Raw genomic sequence first — 16746 nt, 5'->3', positions numbered from 1 at the left:
AAAAAATAAAATCAAAATGCTCCCTTGTAAGATCATTTCAAACCTACTCTCATAAATAAGCACATAACTTGAGAAATGTCATTCATCTATCTAGCTAACAGAATTTCTAGGACTCAGTTTCAGTTTATCTGAACTCAAAACTTAAGGTTTTTTAAATAATAAAATGATAAATAAGATATAGAAAAGATTCAAATTCAGGGATAACTTAGTGTTCAAGAGTTTATTAAAAACATTAAAACCTGATGTTTCATATCTTCTATGCTATCACTTCTTGTTCCCATCCATCTGAAGGCTCCAGCTAAAAGTTGTGTTGAGGAATTAGCTAATCAGCTGCAGGAAAGCTGGTGCCAATGAGTTGTCTAGTTTGTTCTTGAGAGATAGATAGGAAATAATATTTACTAGGAATCCCAAGTCCAGAAAGAATGAGATTGTCATGTCCTGTACCAGTAGCTGGAAGGGAACTATTCATTCAGAATTTCATTTTTTTGCCCATTTATTTGATAAACATCAACTCAGTTTTCACTTGTGCCTGGTTTTCAGTACATAGCTTTGCTAAGCTTATTGCTCTTCATGATTTAATGATCAAATTTTGGTGTCCTATACTGCTATCTCTTTTCATTCTTTATATGACATATCTAATTCTTAAGTCTGTTTCTGTCAGCCTAACTAACTGTTTGAGGCTTTCAGTCAGCTAAGAATTGCTGGATGATTTTCCATTTGCTACCACATTATAGCACAAAGATAAACTGCAAAGAAAATTAACAGTATTTCTCGTATATTAGCTCTTCTGAGTGGGCCTCCTAGGTGGCGCTAGTGGTAAAGAACCCACCTGCCAATGCAGGAGAGGTAAGAGACATGGGTTCAGTCCCTGGGGTGGGAGGATCCCTTGGAGGAGGGCATGACAACTGACTCCAGTATTATTGCCTGGAAATCCCATAGACAGAGGGGCCTGGTGAGCTACAGTTCATTCGGTCTCAGAGTCGAACATGATCAAAGTGTCTGAGCGCACACAGAAAGTCTTCTTGTTGTGAGAAGGGAACTTGAAGAGAGAGAACTTGAAGAAGAAAGATCCCTGATCTTGGAGAGATCTAATCCATATAATTGGAGAAGGAAATGGCAACCCACTCCAATATTCTTGCCTGGGCAATCCCATGGACAGAGGAGCCTGGTGGGCTACAGTCCGTGGGGTCACAAAGAGTCAGACACGACTGAGCAACTAAACAACAAAACAAGACAGAGTCTTTGTAGCAGCTCACTGCAAATTTCACCGTTAAGACCTTAAATTAGAATTTCAGCCTTGTAAGGGAAATCACTTTAAGAATATCTATTTAAATCTTTTGTATCATGCTCTTATTACTGCAATGTATACCACATGGTCTTTCATCACAGGTGTGGGCACATTCAGCCTCAGGAAACCCTAATCACTGGAGGCTCAGTCTACCACCTGCCAACTCTGACCGTTTACACTCCCACTTAAACTTGGCTCATAACTTCTATTTTTGTGACCTTCACTCTTTCATAATAATTCCTTTAATAATTGAAGCCATCAGGTCCTCTTGACTCTTCTTTCCAGCGTGAATACTCTAAACTCATCCAAAAATTCTGTGTGACTTGGTTTCCAGGCTCAGCACCCATCTGTTTGCTCTCCAGGTTGCTGTAGTTTTTGTAAGTCTGCTCTAAAGATGGAATATAATTATTCAGGTTAGTCTCATCAGTACATAGTAAATATGATATCTTCTTCATGTCTGGAAATTATGCATTTATTATAGGATTATACTTGATTTTTTATTGTTCTCATATTTTTGGCACATATTCATTTTAATGTATGAAAAAATAAACGGAATTGGTTTCATGTAAGCTACCGCTAAGTCAAAATAGCTCAAAACTAGGATTTAAATAGTTGTTTTATTTGGATATGAATACAGTCCTATATAATTACATCAATTAAATTCAAGCATGTTAGACATTTGTCAATTATTTCAGCCTTGAAAACTTCTTTTTTGATATGAATTATTTTCTTCAACTGATTCCCTACTTCTGTCATTTCTCTTCATCAACATATTTGATAAATATTTTATTTATACTTTACTTTATTTCAAGCCCACTTCAGTGAAGTGAAAACCATAGAAATTTAACATTTCAATTACTCACTCATTCATCAAATATTTATCTAGCTTTTACTATGTACCAGGCTTGGTCATACATCAGAGAATAACAGAAGTGAACAAAATGGACTTGCGTTTGTAGAACAGAAAGATTATCTCTAGGCAAAACTTGGAGCAAGATTATTTCTGGTAAAATGATCAGCAAGAACAAAAGACTTAAAGGCAGAAAATCCTGGTCTTGGAGTGGAGATCTATATCATTCTCAAATGCAATAATGAAGGTGTTTTGTAACAACAGTTCTTATAGAGTACTTCTTAAGACAAATCACCAACAGAAATGCAATTCTGATGTTCAACTGGATGACCATTCATAAATTTAATTTCTATTAGGTAAGATAGGGAAGTATCTTTACAAATACATCTGTACTCATCCAACTCCATCTTGACTTCTGTACATGGTTTATGTTGACCAGTAGCTTCCATGTTGGCTAGTTCTCATCAAACTCATAGTAAAAAAGTTTGTGTTGTGGTTTTGATGGATGTTTATTTATTTTTCATTTATTATGAAGTATAGTTGATTTACAATGTGTCAGTTTCAGGTGTGTAACAAAGTGATTCAATTTTACATGTATACATATTCTTTTTCAGATTCTTTTCCCATGTAGGTTATCACAACATATTGAGTATAGTCCCCTGTGCTATACAGTAGGTCCTTGTTTATCTATTTTATATGTAGTAGGAAGGCAATGGCACCCCACTCCAGTACTCTTGCCTGGAAAATCCCATGGATGGAGGAGTCTGGTGGCCTGCAGACCATGGGGTCGTGAAGAGTTGGACATGACTGAGCGACTTCACTTTCACTTTTCACTTTCATGCATTGGAGAAGGAAATGGCAACCCACTCCAGTGTTCTTGCCTGGAGAATCCCAGGGACGGGGGAGCCTGGTGGGCTGCCATCTATGGGGTCGCACAAAGTCGGACACGACTGAAGTGACTTAGCAGCAGCAGCAGCAGTATGACTACATTACTTCCAAATTCCTCATTTATCCCTTCTCCCATCTTTCCTCTTCAGAAAATTCGTTTTCTATATCTGTGAAAATGTTTCTATTTTGTAAATAAGTTCATTTGTATCATATTTTTAGATTCCACATATAAGTGATATATAATATTTGTCTTTCGGTGTCTGACTTACTTCACTTAGTATGATAATGTCTAGGTCCATCCACGGTGCTACATGAAACGGCATGATTTCATTCTTTTTGTGGCTGAGTAGTATTCCATTGTGTGTGTGTGTGTGTGTGTGTGTGTGTGTCTTAAATCTTCTTTATCCAGTCTCTGTCAATGGACATTCAAGTTACATTCAGGTGTTGGCTATTGTAAATAGTGCTGCAGTGAACACTGAGGCACATGTATCTTTTCGAATTACGGTTTTCTCTGGATATATGCCCAGGAGTGGGATTGCAGGATTATATGGTAGCTGGTTTGAAAGGATAGCTCATATTAATGCCCCTATTATTTTTACTTTATTTAGGATTCAGACATGGTTTTGTGCATTTGAAAACATGGGAATCTTTGGTATGTGGCTCATCAGAACGAGGTGCAATTTTTTTTGTAATTTATCAGTTGAAACATTATGATGTCTTTACTTCTTGCTTTTATTCCCAGAATATCTGGTGCTGGCATAAGGCACTTATTTTTATATACTTTTTAAATGTTGTATGTATTCATTGTAAAAATATTAAAAAATAAAATAAAAATTATTTATAATACCATCATCAGAGATATCTATAGTTATCATTTTGATATATTTTAAAAAGTGGATTGTGGTATAATCACCTTTCATTTGCTTAACATATTTTCTAAGTATATTTATAAGTTGCCAAACGCACTTCTGTATTATGGCATTAAGGCTGAATTATGTCCACTGTAAGGATATTTCATCAGCATTTTAACCAATAGTCACTATTTTACATATATCTTTGCATAAAACTCTTATGGTTTTATTAGAGCAATTTTCAAGAAATAAGATCATGTTAAGAATTGGTGAAACTTATTCTAAATAACCTATATAATTCTTTCATATTTTTCCTTTTCATTATATATATATAACATATTACAATACAAAGTTGAAAAGTTTATGTTCATTATAGTAGTTAATTATTATTTGATATTGCAGCATACTAATAATTACTGTTGCAAAAAAAAATACTAAACAAAACTCCTTAAAGGCAGAAACTATATATGACTCAATTTTGTAGCCTAAATACTCAGCCAAAGTCTGAAGAGTGGTAGGTCTACTTTTTTGCTTAATGATTGAACATGAATGATTGAAAGCTTAAATTTGAGAAAATAAGCTGAAATTAGAATTTCTAAATCACTGATTCTATATTTAACATAAAAACTAATACAAAGGAAAATTATCAGGAGCATTTATTGAAGTGGACATTTATTTGAGATCTTTTTTTTCGTAACGGACTTCTTAGTGAGGAATGTAATCAGTGTTGAAAATTATCTACTGATGTATAGAACAGTCTTATGGACTCTGTGGGAGAGGGAGAGGGTGGGAAGATTTGGGAGAATGACATTGAAACATGTAAAATATCATGTAAGAAACGAGTTGCCAGTCCAGGTTCGATGCACGATACTGGATGCTTGGGGCTAGTGCACTGGGACGACCCAGAGGGATGGTATGGGGAGGAAGGAGGGAGGAGGGTTCAGGATGGGGAACACATGTATACCTGTGGCGGATTCATTTTGATATTTGGCAAAACTAATACAATTATGTAAAGTTTAAAAATAAAATAAAATTAAAAAAAAAAAGAAAAGTATCGTCTGCTATTTTCTCATGATGAGGACAGAAGAGAAATGGACATGGCACATGACATCATCATGATGCTGAAAAGCTAACAAAAACAATCCCCAGCTGTTTTTAAGAGTTGTAGCTCATTATCATCATGAGGAGACACTTCCTAGTTCTCCTCCATTAGCATCACAAAAGTCAAACATAGGGAATATAGTCTATATTTTATAATAACTGCAAATGGGGTATAACATTTAAAAATTGTGAACCGCCATAAAGAAGGCTAAGTGCTGAAGGATTGATGCTTTTAAATTGTGGGGCTGGAGAAGACTCTACAGTTCCTTGGACTGCAAGGAGATCAAACCAGTCAATCCTAAAGGACATCAAACCTGAATATTCATTGGAAAGACTGATGTGAAACTGTAGCTCCAATACTTTGGCCACCTGCTGCGAAGAGCCGACCCATTGGAAAAGACCCTGATGCTGGGAGAGACTGAAGGTGAAAGGTAAAGGGGGCAACAGAGGATGAGATGGTTAGATAGCACCACTGATTCAATGGACGTAAGTTTGAGCAAACTCTAGGAGACTGTGGAGGACAGAGGAGTCTGGTGTGCTACAGTCTATTAGGTTGCAAAGAGTCAGATATGACAGTGATGGAACAACAGCAAAAACTTACATAATATTGTATAGCAACTATACTTCAATTAAAAAAAAATTCAAATCCACAATTGGAAGAGGATGCTATTTCTAACAGGCCTAATACCAATTTGGGGAAATTACTCAACAGAAATTACAAATTAGGCAGTTAAATATATATTTTTTAATACAGCTTTGTTTTTACTTCCTTTTACAAAACTAACATTGAAGATGTTACATCACATAACATATTGCTTCAAATTTCCATCTTCTTTCCTAAGATATTTACATAGAGGGGATACAGTATCATTTTAATCTTTAAATGGATTTTATAAAATATAATACATTAGGAAGGTAATTTTCATAGTTACTATTTCTTTTCTCTTTAGGTAATAGTGATGCCAGAGACATTTGCCTTATTACGAAAGTCACTGTATTCTCATTGGAGAATATAATGAAATAAGTAAATGTCAATGAATATGACTTAGTCAATATATGTTCTTTTGTCATAGACAATTGGAGCACAAGTGTGCACTGTTTGGTTAAGAACATCGTGTTCCCCTCTAGGGGGACAGATGGGTAGAGAAGCAGTAATGCTTCTTGCATAGAAGAGACAGTCTGTGTCTAAACAGAGACATGAAAGAAAAAGTAATATTTTTCACCCTCTGAGTGTATGAAGTTATGTAAAGAACCAGGCGTCAAGTTTACATACCAAGAACAAGGGTTTGTTCCCGAGTCCACCCAAATATTATTTGCAGGAATTTCTATCTCTCCTATCATTTTTACTATTTCCATTTCTCTCAGACATTGCAAAGTTCTGAGTCTGTTGAGCACTTGGCACACTTGTAATGCCTAATGAAAGGTCTCCAGTGATAAGTCTACTGCTTATTTATTCAGGAACCTGTCCGAATAAATTGGTTGAGTGAAGTATTGCATCTGCTGATTTTTGAAGCTCCTGAACAACGCAACAGAAAGTATGACCTGTAGTGACAATTTTAGATCCAGCAAGAGTTATCACCTGGCAGTCCCCTGAAAAGCCAGAGAAACTATGGTGACACCACATGCCAAGAACTTGAGAACTTTGGAAATCCTTTAAAGGGTCAACCTCAACTGCTATGTGCAATTTGAGAGATGAAAATGAACTGGCTCAAATCCACGTGGGGAATAATGCTTGTTACTTTTGTAATACATTCTTGGTTCCACGTTCCATTTTTTTCTTTGAAGAAGAAAGGAGTCAATTTGCATCTAGTTGTTTTCTCCTAATAATTGCTGTTTCTGAAAAGTGTGTTAGCAGAAAGTGTTTCTGATTTTCATTAGTTTGGCACAGTGTTAATCTCCATGTCATAGCAATTTTCCCCATCTAAACAGCTTGGGAAAAGCATGCAGAGCTTAAAGCAGGGAATGTCAATACTGTACAGCACTGTGTTCCACATACATGGGTATTATATGTAGGATATTACCACTTCAAGTGATTCCATTTCAGTCAGAGATCTGGACACTGATTTACATATGACAAGGGAGACAGGGATAACAAAGAAGAAGAGGAGGAATTCTAGATGCATCTGAAGAGTTCCTCTATTGCTATGGAAACAGAAATATCCTAGCAACAGCTGCTGTGTACGTAGCTGACATGCAGAGCTTAAACCCTTAAACAAGAGCAAAATGAACCATGAAGAAATCTCTAGTATCTATAGCATTTATGCTTTTAAAGGTTTGAAAGGGATAGTGGAAAATTCATATATAAATATGTCAAAAAATATAAAGTTACAGAATCCAACTTTATTTCCCTTCTATCATAGAATCCAGAATATTACTTAACGCATTGTAATAGATACTATTATCCTGATTGCAAGACAAAAATGCCACCTATCAGATAACCAGTACTAATTGAACATCTTTTGGTAAGTTTGGAAGATAATATTCAATCATACTTTAGTATGCATTCTTTGTTCTCAACAATTCTTAGAATATCATCAGTGTAAAATATTTGGAAATATCCCTCTGTAAAAGGAGAAAATTCAGAAAATGACTTAGGGTTTTATTAAAACTTGAAAAACATAATTGTGTCTCTCTTATTTTAGTGAACAGAATAGTTTTCTGTGCTTTAAACATCTGGGTAAGTGCTTCAATTGTTCATTTTACCTGTTTAAATAAATTTTTATTTGTATAAAATGAAAATAACCAAAAATATTTATCATAATTTCATATCACTTTGTATAAGTGGTGTGTTTGTCTATGTGCATGTGTCTATAGTTAATAGTTTTTAGGAAGTAGAGAATATTTTTGTGTAACTTTGAATTATGATGTAAAAGGTAATGAAATTAACATGAATTAAGGGACTTTTTGGAGAAGGCAATAGCACCCCACTCCAGTCCTCTTGCCTGGAAATCCCAGGGGTGGAGGAGCTTGAAAGGCTGCAGTCCATGGGGTTGCTGAGAGTCAGACACGACTGAGCGACTTCACTTTTCACTTTCATGCATTGGTGAAGGAAATGGCAACCCCCTCCAGTGTTCTTGCCTGGAGAGTCCCAGGGACGGGGCAGCCTGGTGGGCTGCCGTCTTTGGGGTCGCACAGAGTCGGACACGACTGAAGTGACTTAGCAGCAGCAAGGGACTTTTAAAGCTGTACTATCAAATTTCCTGGATCACAAGTTACATCTAGAGTAGATCAAATTCTTATTCTGAAGGAAGTCAATACTCAGGAGGGGAGTGGTGAACATGTTTAGTGCATAGCTAACATTTTCTGCTGTAGTTTTTCTTTTCCAAAGGATATATAATACTTCCTCCTTCCCTAGATGTTGGACTGTACTTTCAAAGATTCTTATGTCAAATTCTCATCAAGCGTAATTATAAAGCAAAGAATCCCCTTAGGATTAATCACTTGCTAAAGTCAATACCTCAAAGAGAGTGGGAGAAAGATACTTTATACATAAACTGTAAGAAAAAGGAAGTTTTGAGGCCTTCTCATTAAGATACGTTTATCACTTTTAAGATCTCTTTTTTTTTTCTAATTTTATTTTATTTTTAAACTTTACATAATTGTATTAGTTTTGCCAAATATCAAAATGAATCCGCCACAGGTATACATGTGTTCCCCATCCCGAACCCTCCTCCCTCCTCCCTCCCCATACCATCCCTCTGGGCCGTCCAGTGCACCAGCCCCAAGCATCCAGCATCGTGCATCGAACCTGGACTGGCAACTCGTTTCCTACATGATATTTTACATGTTTCAATGCCATTCTCCCAAATCTTCCCACCCTCTCCCTCTCCCACAGAGTCCATAAGACTGTTCTATACATCAGTGTCTCTTTTGCTGTCTCGTATACAGAGTTATTGTTACCATCTTTCTAAATTCCATATATATGTGTTAGTATACTGTATTTATGTTTTTCCTTCTGGCTTACTTCACTCTGTATAATAGGCTCCAGTTTCATCCACCTCATTAGAACTGATTCAAATGTATTCTTTTTAATGGCTGAGTAATACTCCATTGTGTATATGTACCACAGCTTTCTTATCCATTCATCTGCTAATGGACATCTAGGTTGCTTCCATGTCCTGGCTATTATAAACAGTGCTGCGATGAACATTGGGGTACACGTGTCTCTTTCCCTTCTGGTTTCCTCAGTGTGTATGCCTAGCAGTGGGATTGCTGGATCATGAGGCAGTTCTATTTCCAGTTTTTTAAGGAATCTCCACACTGTTCTCCATAGTGGCTGTACTAGGTTGCATTCCCACCAACAGTGTAAGAGGGTTCCCTTTTCTCCACACCCTCTCCAGCATTTATTATTTGTAGACTTTTGGATTGCAGCCATTCTGACTGGTGTGAAATGGTACCTCATAGTGGTTTTGATTTGCATTTCTCTGATAATGAGTGATGTTGAAGGGTAAAATAACTGGGAGCATGAGTCATTTTAGGCATCTGGTCATGAGCTGTGAAGGTTTGTGAATGTCTTTGATTTGCATTGTGTCATTTCATCAAGAATATTTTTTGTTCTTTGTACTATCTGTAACAGGGAACCAGAGAAGGTGTCAAATACTTTTTGCCCTCTGCAAAAATTCTCTTCCATGTGATAGATACCAATGGAGAGAAATCAGAGCTTATTGCAGTGTTTATATTACATATGCCTCTAAGGAAAAAAAAAGAATATCAATCAGTTCACTAAACTAACTTAAAAGCTTCAGATTAGTCCACTACTGTGAACTGCACTGACCCTTAGGGAGTGGATGCAGCTGACTCTGACCAGGTGGGCCTCACGCCCCCCAGGCTTGCAGTCATGTGCACTGTGGTTTTGCACAAGCTATGACACCTTGGTTGGAAACTACCTAGCAAGAGTGCCAGCTCTCTGTCTCCTTGGCTTTAATGAATTGAGGCAAATGGGCGTCTTGAACTTAAAGACCTTCCCTGGTGACTAATGACAGAAGCAAATTTTAGCTGGGTTTTAAGTTCTCTCAGTTACCACCAGTTCCTAACACCACTGCAAATGAGCATCTGTTCAATTACAAGCATCACACTTTATACCTGACTGTAACTTCCAAATATGTCCTCCTCTGGACTTCCTCTTCCCTGGTGTGTGGGGCCATCAATGTTAGAGACCCCCTCCTTTCGCCCCCGCCCCCAAGGAATCAACCCCATTGCTATAGCCTTCTTCAGAAACTTATGCTGCTTTACTGTCTCACTTATCTCTTGTAACTTCCAGAATCATAATTTTAATATTTAAAATATACTTTCATACTAATCTCAAAGGAACAGACCAGAAGACAGCTATTTAAAACCTATCTTTTACAGAGAGCAACTCAGAAAATTATAGTAAATGGGTGAAAAAATTTTAATACAAAAGAACCTAAACTTTTTTTGTATGTCTTTGCTGGATGATTGGGAAGCAAATATTCTTTTTTTTTTAATTTATTTTTAATTGGAGGATAATTGCTTTACAATGTTGTTGATTTCTGCTGTGCGACAATGTGAATCAGCTCTAAGTTTATATATATTCCCTCCCTGTTGAGTCTGCCTCCCTCCCACCGCATCTCACTCCTCTAGGTCATCATAGAGCACTTGATCTGAGTTTCCTGTGTTACACAGAAGCTCCCTGCTAGCTATCTATTTTACACATGGAAGTGTATATATGTCAGTGCAAATCTCTAAATTCCTTCCTGCTCTTCTTCCCTTGCTGTGTCCACAAGTCCGTTCCCTTCATCTGCCTCTCTATGGAGGCAAATATTCTTTAGCTGCACTGGGAAAATGGCCAGACTGTGGCTCAGAACACTTAAATGTCTATTTGCCATCATGTAGAGGATCATTTGCATGATTCAAAGAACTGTGTTACGTACCTGTCAGTTTTCATATTCAGTGGACACTTGTGTCAGAATTGGAGAAGGAAACGGCAACCCACTCCAGTATTCATGCCTGGAAAATCCCATGGACAGAGGAGCCTGGTGGGCTACAATCCATGGGGTCGCAAAGAGTCAGACACGACTGAGCGACTTCTGTGTGTGTGTGTGTCGGAATTGCCTCTCAGCTGTGATTTGCAGCTCTTACTTTGTAATACCCAGATAACTCATTAGCTCAAGATATATTAGCTCTGGAAGTCTCCAGAACCCTGAAAAATTGTTCTATTTTATTTTAATTTAATGATATCCCCATCCATTACAGGTCACAAAACCAAATCTCTAGGACTCATTGTAGACATTTTCTTTATTTCTGATCTCTTATATCCAGTGACTAAGTCCTGTCAATTTTATCTCCATTAAAACATGTTTTCTCCTGAAGTCCTCTAACAACCTGCTCTGCTACTGTCTGCTCTCCCTTCATCACTTGTCACAGGTGCTACCTGCTGGTTCTAAATCCAATTCTAGGGATGCTCTATCCCGCTTAAAAAATTTTAATGGTCCCTTTACTCCTTGGAAGGAAAGTTATGTCCGACCTAGATAGCATATTCAAAAGCAGAGACATTACTTTGCCAACAAAGGTCCGTCTAGTCAAGGCTATGGTTTTTCCTGTGGTCATGTATGGATGTGAGAGTTGGACTGTGTAGAAAGCTGAGCACCGAAGAATTGATGCTTTTGAACTGTGATGTTGGAGAAGACTCTTGAGAGTCCCTTGGACTGCAAGGAGATCCAACCAGTCCATTCTGAAGGAGATCAGCCCTGGGATTTCTTTGGAAGGAATGATGCTAAAGCTGAAACTCCAGTACTTTGGCCACCTCATGCGAAGAGTTGACTCATTGGAAAAGACTCTGATGCTGGGAGGGATTGGGGGCAGGAGGAGAAGGGGACGACAGAGGATGAGATGGCTGGATGGCATCACTGACTCGATGGACATGAGTCTGAGTGAACTCCGGGAGTTGGTGATGGACAGGGAGGCCTTGCATGCTGCAATTCATGGGGTCGCAAAGAGTCAGACATGACTGAGCGACTGAACTGAACTGAACTGATGTCCCTCATAATACAGCACGTAAGATAGAAAGTACCTGACTTCTGCCTACCATTCCAACCTCCAACCTCATATTTCCCCTCCTTTTTAAATTCTAGGTATTCTTACAGATGAAGTCTGTTTCCTGAACGGTACTTGCTTCACCTCTACCGTTTGTTATTCTAGCTGAGAATCCTCTTTCTTAATCTCTAGTTAGTTTCATTTGTACTTCAAGTGCACCAGTCATATTGTTCTAACTTTTTTTTTTTAGGTGAGTATTGTAAACATATATAAAACTGGACAAAAGAGTACAATGAAATTTCATGTAACAATTACTCATGTTCAGCTCTTAATTCATGGCCAATATTTTTGATATACTTTTTCTTTCCTTCATTATTTTGAAGCAATTTCATTAGTCATATTATGTCTTCTGTAAATGTTTCAGTATACAACTCTTAAAGATAACTCTTTTCAACCAGGTCACTACTTCATCATATAGAATAGCTACTAATAATTCTTTAATATTATAAAATATCCAGTAAGAGTTCAGTTTCCAACTTTGCATGTGTTATCAGATTTAGAAAATTTCTAATTTTTATATGTTCTGTGGTTTGCTTTTTGGATCTGGACTGAAATAAGATTCAAACAGTGCAAATGTCTTATGTATCAATTATCTACAGATTGTCTCTCCAACCTTTTTCCTCTGAAAATTTATTTGTGGAAACAGTTATACTATTTATCCAGGCAAGTTTCCAACTGTCAAGATACTGGTGATTATATCAGTGTTCTCCAATGTTCTGAAATCTCTTTTGTCTGTATTGATAGCTGGATCTAGAAACTTAATACTATTCAAGTTCAATTTTTTGACAAGACTGCTTAAGAAGTTGTATGTTTTTTTTTAATATAAATTTATTTATTTTAATTGGAGGCTAATTACTTTGTAAAGTATTGTAATATTGTATTGGTTTTGCCATACATCAACATGAATCCGTCACGGGTGTACAGGTGTTCCCCATCTTGAACCCCCCTCCCACCGCCCTCCCTGTACCATTCCTCCGGGTCATCCCAGTGCACCAGCCCCAAGCATCTTGTATCATGCATCGAACCTGGACTGGTGATTAATTTCTTATATGATATATACATTTCAATGCCATTCTCCCAAATCATCCCACCCTCTCTCTCTCCCACAGAGTCCAAAAGACTGTTCTATACATCTGTGTCTCTTTTGCTATCTCGCATATAGGGTTATCGTTACCATCTTTCTAAATTCCATATATATGCATTAGTATACTGTATTGGTGTTTTTCTTTCTGGCTTACTTCACTCTGTATAATAGGCTCCAGTTTCATCCACCTCCTTAGAACTGACTCAAATGTATTCTTTTTAATGGCTGAGTAATATTCCATTGTATATATATATACCACAACTTTCTTATCCATTCATCTGCTGATGGACATCTAGGTTGCTTCCATGTCCTGGCTATTATAAACAGTGCTGCAATGAACATTGGGGTACACGTGTCTCTTTCAATTCTGGTTTCCTTGGTGTGTATGCCCAGCAGTGTGACTGTTGGGTCGTAAGGCAGTTTTATTTCCAGTTTTTTAAGGAATCTCCACACTGTTCTCCATAGTGGTTGTACTAGTTTGCATTCCCACCAACAGCGTAAGAGGGTTCCCTTTTCTCCACACCCTCTCCAGCATTTATTGCTTGTAGACTTTTGGATCGCAGCCATTCTGACTGGTGTGAAATGGTACCCCATTGTGGTTTTGATTTGCATTTCTCTGATAATGAGTGATGTTGAGCATCTTTTCATGTGTTTGTTAGCCATCTGTATGTCTTCTTTGGAGAAATGTCTGTTTAGTTCTTTGGCCCATTTTTTGATTGGGTCGTTTATTTTTCTGGAATTGAGCTGCAGGAGTTGCTTCTATATTTTTGAGATTAGTTGTTTGTCATTTGCTTCATTTGCTGTTATTTTCTCCCAGTCGGAAGGCTGTCTTTTCACCTTGCTTATAGTTTCCTTTGTTGTGCGGAAGCTTTTAATTTTAATTAGGTCCCATTTGTTCACTTTTGCTTTTATTTCCAATATTCTGGGAGGTGGGTCATAGAGGATCCCGCTGTGATTTATGTTGGAGAGTGTTTTGCCTATGTTCTCCTCTAGGAGTTGTATAGTTTCTGGTCTTATGTTTAGATCTTTAATCCATTTTGAGTTTATTTTTGTGGATGGTGTTAGAAAGTGCTCTAGTTTCATTCTTTTACAAGTGGTTGACCAGTTTTCCCAGCATCACTTGTTAAAGAGATTGTCCTTAATCCATTGTATATTCTTGCCTCCTTTGTCAAAGATAAGGTGTCCATAGGTGTGTGGATTTATCTCTGGGCTTTCTATTTTGTTCCATTGATCTATATGTCTGTCTTTGTGCCAGTACCATACTATCTTGATGACTGTGGCTTTGTAGTAGAGCCTGAAGTCAGGTAGGTTGATTCCTCCAGTTCCATTCTTCTTTCTCAAGATTGATTTGGCTATTCGAGGTTTTTTTGTATTTCCATACAAATTGTGAAATTATTTGTTCTAGTTCTGTGAAAAATACCGTTGGTAGCTTGATAGGGATTGAATTGAATCTATAAATTGCTTTGGGTAGTATATTCATTTTCACTATATTGATTCTGCCAATCCATGAAACGGTATATTTCTCCATCTATTAGTGTCCTCTTTGATTTCTTTCACCAGTGTTTTATAGTTTCTATATATAGGTCTTTAGTTTCTTTAGGTATTTATATTCCTAAATATTTTATTCTTTTCATTGCAATGGTGAATGGAATTGTTTCCTTAATTTCTCTTTCTATTTTCTCATTATTAGTGTATAGGAATGCAAGGCATTTCTGTGTGTTGATTTTATATCCTGCAACTTTATTATATTCATTGATTAGCTCTAGTAATTTTCTGGTGGAGTCTTTAGGGTTTTCTATGTAGAGGATCATGTCATCTGCAAACAGTGAGAGTTTTATTTCTTTCCCAATTTGGATTCCTTTTATTTCTTTTTCTTCTCTGATTGCTGTGGCCTGAAGTTGTATCGTTTTTATTCCATCAGAGTACTTACTGTTTGATTGCCTCTTTTATGATGCAAGGACCTGTTTACAATCTTGATTCATTAATCCATTGCTGCTGCTGCTGCTAAGTCGCTTCAGTTGTGTCCGACTCTGTGCGACCCCATAGACAGCAGCCCACTAGGCTCCGCCATCCCTGGGATTCTCCAGTCAAGAACACTGGAATGGGTTGCCATTTCCTTCTCCAATGCATGAAAGTGAAAAGTGAAAGTGAAGTTGCTCAGTCGTGTCCATTAATCCATTCAGTTCAGTTCAGTTCAGTCGCTCAGTAGTGTCCGACTCTTTGCAATCCCATGAATTGCAGCACGCCAGACCTCCCTATCCATCACCAACTCCCGGAGTTGGGGCTGCCAAATGGTGCTATCACAATTTTATTAATGCTTCTTTATTTAATAGATTACTTTGGCTCAGACGGTAAAGTGTCTGCCTACAGTGCGGGAGACCTGGGTTCGATCCCTGGGTCTATTCCCTGGGTCAGGAAGATCCTCTGGAGAAGGAAATGGCAACCCACTCCAGTACTCTTGCCTGGAAAATCCCATGGATGGAGACTGTAGGCTACAGTCCGTTGTAGGCTACAGTGCATGGGGTCTCAAAGAGTTGGACATGACTGAGGGACTTCACTTCACTTCACTTTTGATAAATAGAAGTATCTCTTCATCTACAATTTGGCTATCAGTGAGATACAACTTATGTACCTTTATGACAAGTTTCAATTATTTACCATTTTTCAAAAAATAATTGAGCTTCCCTGATGGCTCAGTGATTAAAGAATCCCCCTGCAGTGCAGGAGACACAGTTTTGATCCCTGAGTCAGGAAGATCCCCTGGAGAAGGAAATGGCAACCCACTCCAGTATTCTTGCTTGAAAAATATATGGACTGAGGAGCCTGTTGGGCTACAGCCATGGGGTTGGAAAGAGTCAGACATGATTGAGCAACTAAACACAAAGCAATAATTGACCAGCAATTTAAAAGCATTTTTGTTTGGAATCTTTATGAACTGATGACTGGACACACAGTTTATGCTTTTCAATTCACTTTAGTTATTTTTCTTATTGATGCTCACGTTGGTCAACGGGCATTTCCTTAAGTTGGGTTATGAGCTCTTTTGATTAACATACAAGTCTTTTCTCTTCTTTACATCTGATATAACAAAATGTTACAGGATCAGCTTTATTCATTGCCTGCCCAGAGCTGCTTAATGAGCTATTTTACTTCTCTGAATAAAAGATAAGGAATATCATTTGCCACATTTATACTCCCAAATCAAATTTATGACCACAGAGATTGTACTTAGTTCTTCCATCTTCTCTCTGTATGTTATTATTCCTGCACTGACAATCCCGGTTCTAAAGGATATGACTATGTTAGAATAATTGCTATTTATTTATCTCATAATATAAATGCGATTGTATTAGAATTACAATATAAGCACTAGTACAAACAATGTGATTTCTTAAAAAAGCTTATTTTATTTTTCTAGTTCTTTTATTTTGTCCTTCAGTTCAGTTCAGTTCAGTCACTCAGTTGTCTCTGACTCTTTGCGACCCCATGAATCACAGCACACCAGGCCTCCCTGTCCATCACCAACTCCAGGAGTTCATTCAGATTCATGTCCATCGTGTCGGTGATGCCATCCAGACATCTCATCCTCTGTCGTCCCCTTCTCCTCCTGCCCTCAATCCCTCCCAGGATC

This window comes from Bos javanicus, chromosome 9, assembly GCF_032452875.1.
Source record: "Bos javanicus breed banteng chromosome 9, ARS-OSU_banteng_1.0, whole genome shotgun sequence".
In the NCBI taxonomy this organism is placed as follows: Eukaryota; Metazoa; Chordata; class Mammalia; order Artiodactyla; family Bovidae; genus Bos; species Bos javanicus.
The sequence above is the reverse complement of the archived record's forward strand: the minus strand, read 5'-3'. Positions refer to the sequence as shown.